Here is a 9,121-nt window from a genome sequence, read left to right on the forward strand (position 1 = left end):
GACCCGCGTCCTGCCAGAGGCCCCTTAACAGCTTGCCTGTTGCGGAGATGCAACAGTCCACTCTCTCATCCCACCTATCCCACTCTTCGGAGTTGACGATCTGGTTAAACGTTATATTTCCCATCGTGCACTAAGGCCTCCTGCTCAGAGGATGCCATGGCTCTTCGGAGTTTCTTTCTGTGACTCCACCCCGGCTCCCAGCCAGGAATTCTTCCGGCCCATACGGCCCATACTCTGCTTAGATTGGCTAAGGACGCTAGCATTTGGAGCCAAACTCGAGCATTTACCTCAAGCTGCCTCAGGACAGCCTCTGCTATTATTCTAATGCAGCACTCCTCTGCCGCCGCTGGGGGTTGTTCTTGTGTAGGGGTGGGGCATTAGATAGGTTCTCGATCTATAATTCTGCTTGGTTTTATAGTTCTTCGGCTCAGAGTCCACTGTACCGTGGACCCCTTCTTGCATGTCAGTATAGCTAGGAGGTGAAGCAGCCAACCCCAGCTAGTTTGCTCTCCCTCCCAACCTCCCTCCCTCCTCTTTCCCCCCTCCCTTCCTTTTCTCCTTCTCTCCTTCCTTTCTTCTCATCCCTTCTCATTTCCTTCCTAATACTGGGGATGAAATCCAGGGCCTTTGTGTCTATACATTTAGCACTGAGCTACATCCTCATACCTCAGATGACCCCATCCTGCCTCTCGGCCAGGACAGGCCATTAGTAGTTCTCCCTGGTGTCTTGGTACATGTGACACCTTGAAAAGCTGACATGTACCCCTTTCTTGTTATCCAGATATACTTCTGAAGATTGGGTGACGGCCCAAGAACAGGAGCTGGGAGAAGAATTAAGAACAAAAGCAAGATACTGGTGTCTTTCCTGGTCGAGCGAGCCCAGGAGAGGGGAGTTTCCTAGGACTTCCTGTGTTACCTCAAGAAAGGTTAGCATGGGGCCTGAGAATAGTGAAATTGCGATCTTGTGTGCTTTCAGACTCTGATGCAGTTGCCTAGCAGGAACCCTCTAGAGACATGCCCCAGATTCCACATTATAAACCTGTGTGTGTGTGGTATGTGTGTATGTACAAATACATAAATGTCTGTGGAGACCAGAGTGATTTTTATGAGGCAAAGTCTCTGACTAATCTAGAGCTTGCCATGCAACTAAGTTTGCTGGCTAACAAATTCTGGGGATCTGTCTCCTCCTCCCAGATCAGGGATTATAGACACAAAACACTACAGTAGGGTTTCTTCCTTCATGACCTGGAGTTTGATATGTAGACCAGGATTTCCTCAAATGTACAGAGATCCGCCTGCCTCCGCCGCCTTAGAGCTGAGATTAAAGATGTGGCCCACCACATGCAGCCCACATCAGATTTTCTTTAAATGTGGGTACTGGGATTGAACTCAGGACCTTATGCTTGCAAGGCAAACACTTTACTGACAGAGCCATCTCCCCAGCCCTGCAAACCAACCAACTGTTAATAGAACCAAAACACATATTTCAGTGCCACAGAATGTTTTGAAAGAAAGACTATTTTTTATAAGATTTATGTAACTTTTCTCTTACATATGAGAGTGTTTGCCTAAATACAAGTGTGTGCATCACGTGTGCCTGGCACCTTCAAAACGCAGAACCCTTAGAACTAGAGTTACAGGTAGTTATGAGCTGCCACATAGGTACTGGGACTCGAACCCAGGTCCTCTGGTAGGACAACGAGTATTTTTAACTGATGAGCCATCTCTCCAGCTCTAGAAAGGCTACTCCCATAAAACTGTTTCCCTCAGAATCTTTTGAAAATACCATCTCCTTAGAGTCTGCATCAAATCATGGCCTACTGTCAAATGTGTATGTGAGCAATCTTGGAATAAACTCCTGAAGGGATCAAGGAGGAGGATTCAGGACTGGGCCAAGTGAGAAGAGAAAGAGGCCATCTTGTCTTTCCCTGTAGTAGGATCCTGTGAATAAGAAACCCAGAGGTTTGGCTGATAATGACACTGGGGTTTCCCCCCAACACTCTGAAAGCTGCGTCTCCTTCTGCTGGTCACGCTCTGTAAACACAGAATGTCCACGAATCTTTGAACTTCTCTTTCTTTAATAAAAACAGACAAGATTACAAAGGGAGTCAAGAAAAGCCTCTAATATAAGAAGAAAGAAAAACAAACAGGCAACAGGAGCCCCGAGGAAACAAAACCCATGCGGGAAGCAGAATAAAACCTACAACTAAATGATCTTAATGTTCAATGTGCTCAAAAGATCAAGAGGAGGCATGGTCACTGTAGAAAAAGAGCAGGATGCTGAGAAAACAACCCAGTGGGAAGGAGAACTGAGAGGAAGGAAAAGCAGGGGTCGACAGAGTCAAAAAATCATTTAAATAGATCAGAAGACGTACTCCTTTAAAAGTAGGCCAAAACAAGAAAGATAGAAGTTAGAGAATACTTCTTAGGCCTGGCAAGATGGCTCCATTCCCACGTCCTATGTGGTAGAAGAAGAGAACTGTCTCCCACAGATTGTCTGCTGACTGCCATGAGCATGTTACAGCGTAGGTAACTAGCTCCCTCCCCTACATGCAGACTAAAAAATAAATAGACAAGTTTTATTTTAAAAAGAAAATATCTAAAAATAATTATCCCAAAGGACTTTAAATCGTAGTTGAGAACAAACAGAGAAAGTAGTGAAGAGGAAGTTAGAAAGGAAATATTACAAAGAAATTTCTCAGAACTGAAGAATGTAATGTTCAAACCCAGAGGGTCCACTGTGTGCCTGGCCGACGAACCAGGAGTTAGGCCTTGCCAACACACATCATGCCAAAATTCCAGGACGTTAAGACCAAATATAAGATCATAAAAGGGTTTTAGAGAAGAAGACAGATTAAAAACAAAATTTCAGACCTGAAAAGATATTAGATGCTTATCTATGTGCCTTAAAACATTGAAAACAATAACTTCCAGCCAATAATTCTACCCATATTCTAGACTCTATTAGACTCTATTAATAACTCTAGCATATAGAAGGTTAAAGATGCTGCCAGATTTGTTGGCTGTCAGAATTTTGTTTCCCAAGCCCTTCTGTGGGAGCTGCTGAAGGATGAATTCAGCAAAATGATGAGTGAGCTGGGGGACAATGGACCCAGGAACAGAAATTCATGGCAGAAAACAGATACTATGCATTTCCAGGATAACAGATTTTTTTTAAAAAACTTTTAAAAAAAGATGTATTTATTATATATTATAAGTACACTGTAGCTGTCTTCAGACACACCAGAAGAGGGCATCAGATCCCATTGCAGATGGTTGTGAGCCACCATGTGGTTGCTGGGAATTGAACTCAGGACCTCTGGAAGAGCAGCCAGTGCTCTTAACCACTGAGCCATCTCTCCAGACCCAATAATAGATTTTTTTTAAATAAAAAGTCTTAAAATATGTGCAGAGTTCCCTGTCCACAGTGGGACAGACTTGGTGTGTGTGTGTGTGTGTGTGTGTGTGTGTGTGTGTGTGTGTGTGTGTGTGTCTCAGATCCTCAAACTTGTCTGAAAAAGCATTTTTCCAACTAAGTCATCTCCCTAGCCTTAAACACAGGATGTGGTGGCACAGGTTTGTAATAGCACTTGAAAGTTCACCTGTTCAATGCCAGCCTGGTCTACATGGCAAGACCTTGTCTCAAAAGAAACAAAACAAAGACCAACATTAGTTGACTTGTTTGTTTGAGCCAGGGTTTCTTTGCTACCCTGACTGTTCTAAAACTCCTTTTGTAGATCAGCCTGGCCCAAACTCATAGAGATCCACCTGCTTCTGCCTCCCATGTGCTGGGATTAAAGGCATGGGCCAAAGCACTCAGCTTTAAAAAAATATTTAGTTATATGATTTTATATATAAATTTTATATATTTTTTTCTTTTCTATTTTTCAGAGCTGGGGACCGAACCCAGGGCCTTGTGCTTGCTAGGCAAGTGCTCTACCACTGAGCTAAATCCCCAACCTATATAATTTTAAATATATATTTAAAAGTCTAATTTTGCTGAGCACAGTGGTAAACACCTTTAATCCCAATACTCGGAAGGCAAAGACAATAGATCTCTGTGAGTTCAAGGTCAGTCTGGTCTACAAATCAAGTTCCAGGACAGTCAGGGATACGTGTAGAAACCCTGTCTCAAAAAACCAAACCAAATAAATAAAATAAAATTATGTGCATTACATTTTTTTGCAAATATTTAAACCATTTATTACCATTAAGTTACAGATCTGAATTACATATGGAAAACACCAATACTTGTTATCATTGGAAATTATGTGTAGACATGTGACCAACTGAGGGTTATACTATAGTCATTAAAGAAAAAGTCAAGAATTTTGAGGACTTAAGTGCTTGTAGTTATAAAGTCTTGTTCCCTTGGATTTTTTTTATTACACAAATCCCAATAGATAATATACTGCTACAGATTGCTATAGATAAAACCATCATTCAAGATTATTAAATTAGTTGAACATTTTGAACTACTCTTGATGAAGACAAAGTTTAGCATTGAGAAGGCAGCAGAGTTGGTTTAGTGACTCTCAGCTATTCAATAATGTTGGCATGGTCATTAAAGATAGTGTTCCGTGTTTTCCCCTCAGCACGACTATTCATGCTGACATGATCTGTGGCTGCAGCAGTGACTGGAGCACGGTCCCTTTCAAGAGCCACGTACTCATCTCGTAGTGGATAAGTCGTCCTCCCTAAATGAGCTGAGCTACTTCGTTTGTTACATGGCGCGCAAACAGAAGCCAGTTTCAGGGTTGTACCTTGTAGGCAAATCTCAAGAGTGTCAGAGAATAGCAACAGGGGGCAAAAGTCATCTGCCCACTGATAATCCCTGGAGATTTCATGTCGTTGATAGCAGCAATGGGGAGACCTCAGTTGGTAACTGGGCCCCAGAAGTGCATACGCATGAGATAGTCCTGGAAGTCCTTGCTCCGGACATAGTCCGAAGCTTCACGCTTTACGCACCAGCGCTCCAGCAACGGCCTTGCTGTTGGTGTTGAAGCCGCTACCTAGAGAGACGACACCAGGGTCGACCCGGCTGAGGCCCTCTGCACTCTCACTCCTACAGTTTTGATAAAGATAAGAATATTTGACTTTCCAGTGGTTGCCCTGCCGAGGGAGGCACTTGTCTTAGCTAGCGTTAGGCTTGGCACCTGCAGCTTGCCCTGCTGTCCCCTTTTCCTTGTCACCTGTCATTGTCCCATCTAGATGGGGCTGCGAGAGTCAGAGCAGCTTGGACAGGTTTTTATAGGCTCTAGACAAGGGACCATAGACCCCCAGATTTAGGAGGAACCTCATGGGCCAGCATCCTGTCTCAAGGCAATGTTGGACACTGTCCACATTATCCAGAGGCCCAGTATATTAACAGAGTGGCTTTGGTGACTGTGAACACCACTCTTGGACTGCCTTGCTTCATAAAATCCAATAACTCCTTTAATTAGGTATGAACTGTACGAGTTATTTAATGTCTCCATGTCTCATTTTCGTCATTGATTAAACGGGGTTAACCGAGCCTCCTTAAACAGGGCAGTAACAAGTTTACTTCTGCAAGCACGCATGAACACCCTGCCCAGTGGCAGAGACGCAGAGGCCCAATGAATGCTAGCTATTATTTTCATTTGTCACAGCTGTCATAGATGAGGTCCTGGCAGGAAAAGTGACATGCACAATGTCACATGCAGATTAGAGTCAGCTAGGACTGGTGCCTGGGACTCTTCTGTCTCCTGGCAATGCTACCCCCTTGTACCTCTTCCTGATGCTTAAATACAAGCAGAACATCCTTGGACAGACAACACAAAAGCTAAAAGGAGTGACAGCCAAGGAACAAGACAAAGAAGAAAGGACCTGCGCTGTTTTCTCTGTGTTCTTGTCTGTCTGTCTCTGTCCATCTGTCATTGAACCCAGGTCCTTGTGCACATGAAGCAAGCACTTTAACCGATTGAGCTACATCCCCGGCCCCTTCCTGTGGTTTTAAATGTTCAAACCACGTGACTGTATTATTAGAACACACCAAAGAGGCAAATGGAGGGTTGAACTGAAAAACAGGATTAGTGGTGCGGTTCTCCTAGCAGGAGCAAACAGGCAAAGAGGATTGACTTCTAGGCCACTGTCGATAGCCAGATGTGAATCACTGCAGCTTTTCAGTAAAAGCAAACTTCGTTTGGGATTTACAGAGCCAACTAACTGTAGGACAGAACGGAAGTCAAGGGCTGCTCGTTAGTCAAAAGCTCTGAGAGGCCGAGGTTTCCTTGGCCACAGGTGAAGCTATCTTCCTGTGCAATGGAAATTTCCACCTTGGCACCTTGCAAATGACCCCCCCCCCCACACACACACACACTTTGCATCCCGGCCCGCATTTGGATAACCGTTCTGGAAAACATGATTAAGATTACAGAAACTGGTTTTTTTTTCCTTCCTTAAATTGGGGACGACTGTGGGGACAGAATTTGTTTTTCAAGGGAGGGAACTATGTCCCAGAAATAACTGCGCTCGAGATGGCAGGCGCTGGCAGAGAGCTGGAGGCTCCAGGGCAACGCTCCCGGGCTGTTGACTTTGGACGGCCGGCCTGCACACTGTAAACAATTGCTGAAGCGATTTCTTACCTCTGCGAATGTCTTGTTTGGACAAGGGTCCCACCCGCCCCAACTCTTCTTTAAAAAGCAGTTTCATCATTTGTTTGCAAAAATGTTCAATCCCCTCCCTTTTCTTGTTCCCTCCGTGGCTTTGGTCTCCACCCCCCCCCCCCCCGCCCCTCAGAGCCAGATGAAGAACCAAACTCCCCACTCCTTTTATAAACCGTTCCAGGTCCGTTGGACCAATATCACCCAGCAACGCGACTTACAAGAGTCTGTTACGGTATTTTCGTTGTTGTTAAGCAAGTGGCTTGAGGTTTGGTTTTTTGTTTTTTGTTTTTTTTCTTTTTCCTCCCTTCTTCATCCTCGTTTATTACGTTTTTAACTACTAACACAATAAAAATCTGCACACACAGATTGAGAAAGCAATAAAACCCAGCTCCTAATGTGTTGGCCTGCACGGGTAAGTACTCCTTCTAGACACTGATGGAACAGATTCGTTCTCAACCACCGTCTCAAGATGTCAGACTGGGAAATGAAACTGGTCTTCTATAAGGAAGAAAGCGTAGGAGGACCGGAGGGAGCTGTGTGGGCTGCTGGCCCGGGTGGAGCCTCGGAGAGGTTGGGGGATGGGCAGCCCACTCTGAAAAGCAGCCAGGACTCCAGCGGCTCCAAAAGAAGGAATATTCTGTTCCTGACCACCCAGGGACAAGGCCAGCCACAGAGCAGATGAGGAGTGAGATAGGAGAACCTACACTGCCGCCAGCTCCGAAAGAGAAAGGAAGAAGGGGGAAGAGAGAGGGAGGGATGGAGGGTGGGGGTGGGGCAGGCTGTCTTCCAGCTGAAATAGTCCCAGCTGGAAACAGAAGCCACTCTAAGCTGGATAATCGAGGAGAGTTTATTAAAGGCACTATTGAGGAGGTGGAAGCAGGAGGGAAGGGGAGTAGAAGGGAGGGAGCTGGCCCCAACAGTCTGCAGCAGGAAAGAGCTGTCCGTGAGCCCAGGCAGGAAGATCTACCTCTAAAGACTCTGAGGGAGGCAGACTCCTTAGCTTTCTTTTTTGTTTGTTTAATTAATCTGTGTGAATGTGCCTGTATATGAATATGTGAGCACGTGTGTGTGTGTGTGTGTGTGTGTGTGTGTGTGTGTGCACAACTGTGCGTGCCTGTGTGCATGCAGAGGCCAGAAGCAGATAGCAGGGGCTTTCCTTTGAGGCAGGTTTTCTTCCCGGGGCTCACCTTAGCTGGGGTGAGCATCAGCGAGCCTTCTGTCCCTGCCCCACTCTAAGCTAGGGTACAAGTATATTTGGGATTCCCAGCGTCTTATGTGAGTGTGGGAATCCTGACCTTAGTCCTCATGATCGTTCAACAAGTGCTCTTTTGGGATTAAGACGTGTCTCCAGCTTGGGGGGTAAAGGGGAGAAACCTTTGATCCCAGCATTTAGGAGGCAGAAGCAGGTGGATAAATCTCTGAATTTGAGACCAGCCTGGTCTACAGAGTGAGTTCCAGGGGTAGCCAGGCCTATACAGAGAAACCTTATATCAAAAGAACCAAACAACAAAAAGACAAGGTCTTGTGTTACTGTAGAGCAGGATCTCTCTAATTGAAACTTTTCCTGTATTCACTTTCAGAGTGGTTGGGGCTACAAAGACCACACCACCATGCCTGGCTTTCTCTCTCCCTCTCTCCCTTTTCCCTCTCCCTCTCCCTCTCTCTCTGCCTCCCTCTCCTTCCTCCTTCTACTTTTCCCCCCCTGATTTTTCAAGACAGGATGTCCTGGAACCCACCCTGTAGACTAGGCTGGCCTGAAACTTAGAGATCCACCTGCCTCTGCTTCTACTGGAATTAAAGGAGAGCGCCACCACCACCCGGCCATGCTTGGCTTCTTATCCTTTTTGTTTATCACCTGGAAAGACATCACTCTGAAGACTCATTGAAATTGAACAAGCAAGCTGGGTGGTGGTGGCAGGTAGGAAAAGAAAAAGAAAAAAGAAGAAAAGAAAAGAAAATGAAATGGAACAAACAAATCTCCAATTTAGAACAGCACATAGTTGTAAGCCCAGACCTCAGGAAACTGAGGCAGGAGGGTCACAAATCCCAGACTAATTGGAACTGAACAACAGGATCCTGTCCCAAGAGAAAGAACAAAAAAAACCTTGATATAGGAGCTGGAGAGGTAACCCAGTGGTTAAGGTTGTTTACTGCTCTTGCAGATGATCAAGGTTCTGTTCCCAGGTCAGGTAGCCTATAATACCTGTAACCCCAGCCCTGGGGGAGCCGATTCCCTCTTCTGGCTTCTGTTGGCACCCACACATGCATGGTACATACAGACCCGTGCATAAATAAAAGTAAATCTGGGCTGCAGAGATGGCTCAGCGGTTAAGAGCACTGACTGCTCTTCCAGAGGTCCTGATCAGGTTCAATTCCTAGCAACCACATGGTGGCTCACAACCATCTGTGATGGGATCTGATGGCCTCTTCTGGTGTGTCTGAAGACAGTGACAGTGTACTCGTCATATATAAAATGAATAAATAAAATCTTTAAA

The 9,121-nt window shown here is 45.4% G+C and overlaps 1 pseudogene; it reads right to left on the reverse strand.

Annotated features, from left to right (window-relative positions):
• Positions 1 to 4,540: 4,540 nt before the first annotated feature.
• LOC134480192 (mitochondrial pyruvate carrier 1-like) lies at positions 4,541 to 5,000 on the reverse strand (annotated as a pseudogene).
• Positions 5,001 to 9,121: the final 4,121 nt, after the last annotated feature.

This window comes from Rattus norvegicus, chromosome 8, assembly GCF_021556685.1.
Source record: "Rattus norvegicus strain SHRSP/BbbUtx chromosome 8, alternate assembly SHRSP_T2T, whole genome shotgun sequence".
NCBI lineage: Eukaryota > Metazoa > Chordata > Mammalia > Rodentia > Muridae > Rattus > Rattus norvegicus.